The sequence below is a fragment of the Nestor notabilis genome, unplaced genomic scaffold (genome assembly GCF_000696875.1).
Source record: "Nestor notabilis isolate BGI_N333 unplaced genomic scaffold, ASM69687v1 scaffold8359, whole genome shotgun sequence".
Classification (NCBI taxonomy): Eukaryota; Metazoa; Chordata; class Aves; order Psittaciformes; family Psittacidae; genus Nestor; species Nestor notabilis.
In genome coordinates, this window is record NW_009944985.1 from 27466 (window position 1) to 29241 (window position 1776).

Below are 1776 nucleotides of genomic sequence, written 5' to 3' on the forward strand. Positions count from 1 at the left end.
CAGGTATTGATCTGCTGGCTCTTTGTGTTTTCTTCTCTCGTAATATCCAGCAGCTGGAAAGATAGAGAAGAACACGTACTTGCGCTCCTGATTGCTTGGCAAGTCATGCCAAGGCCCTGAAGTCTCTTAATTGCTATTAGACTTCTTCTTGTAACTTGCTGTCTACCTGAAAAAGCAATAAAGGATAATTATTTAAGGGCTGTACCAGGGCAGGAGGCTTTCTCTTCCTATGCTCCAAGGAGGTAGCAAACTTCCCTAAGAAGTGGGTCTGGCTTGCCTAGTAGGTCTTCTGTTCCCTTCAGAACGGAGTCTCCTACAACAATGACCTGTCTGTTTTTCCTTTATGGAAGCAGTTTTGATGCAGGGCGTAGGCTGACTTAACTGTGGTGATGCCTCCAAGCTAGATGAACCATCGTCCTCGTTACTGTTCCATTTCACTTGCAGAGCCTCTTGCCTGTTGTGCAGGGACATCTGGGAAGGTGGAGTAGTTACAGAAGAGATGTACCTGCAGCGCCAGGCAGGAACTTGTCACTATTCCCCTATATTCCTTAAGGTGTTGTGTTCAGCCAGGCAGAGAGTTGATAAGGAATCCTCCATATCCTGTGTCCTTTCTGCCTTCTTGTGCCTGCTCCAAGGAAGGTAGGATGCAATTCCAGTAGCTGGTGTCTCTCTCACACTCCCTGATTTTCCTCAACCTACCCACCTTCTCTGGTAGCTCTGTCTTTAAGTGGAGGAGTTCCTCTACCTGGGCACAACTCTCACAAGTGTGCTCACTGCTGCCATCCCGTACTGGCGTAAGAGCTGGGCACACCTTGCAGCGTGACACTTGTGGAGTTCTGTCTGGGCAGATGCATCAGTTGTAGTGAGTGCAGTGCTTTGATACCAGGGGTTGCCTTGACCCAGGTGGAGGACCTTGCATTTGACCTTGGAGAAAGAGAATGTATCAGGCGCTTCAGAAAGTGGAATTCATGAAAAACATCGCTGTGTAGATAGTAGAAATAATTTAGATTTACAACCAGATGGCTTATTTCAGTGACCAGTAATTTCACCAGGTCTTCTGAATGCTGGTCATTGTGGACATTTTGTAGAGTTCAGTAATCTGTATATTGGTTGGGTGCTAGAGACAGCTTTCTAGATCTAGTGGAGTGGGGAAATGGAACAGCGCACCTCCTCTACTTTGCCCATAGGATATTACTTTCAGAATAATACACAGAAGAATATGTTTCGAAGTCAGACTTCAGTAAATGTCTGAGATTCCACGCCCCCCTGATGAGTAATTTTCATAGTGCATGTGACTCTTGGATTGGTTCCTGTCCTTTAACAGAAATTCAGTAATACCAAAAGAGAAAAGTTAGATGCTTCTCAGGATATGTTGAAAAATTCTGTATTCACTTTGAGTGGCATACGTTTAAGAGAGATATAGGTTATTTGTTGAATTGGTATGTTTAATACAAAGCAAATAGTCTTTTTCCCTCAGTTATGTACTGGATAAGGTCAAGTCCAAATGGGGAAAATGGCATATAAAACTGAAATTGTATCTCAATGCTGATAAGTAAGTGCACTTAATTAAGGTTGCACAGGCAGTATTAATTTGATAATTCTGAATAATCAATCTGCAAGTTTTTTAATGTAAAAGTAGTCATAATCCACCACTGGGAGGAGAAATGCTATGTCTTAGACATTATATTAGTATTTGAACCTGTTTCACTGTTACCTTGAATATTATCTGGGTCTGACAAAAGCAGATAGGGATCCAAAATCATTGATGTTTAAGGA

The 1776-nt window shown here is 42.7% G+C and overlaps 1 protein-coding gene across 1 annotated transcript in view; it reads left to right on the top strand.

The window, feature by feature from the left end:
- The window catches only part of LOC104412077 (vacuolar protein sorting-associated protein 13A-like), a gene marked incomplete at its 3' end in the record, with an annotated part of 23115 nt that overhangs the window by 19666 nt on the left and 1673 nt on the right, over positions 1 to 1776 (top strand). The gene's annotated exons all lie outside the window — the stretch shown is intronic.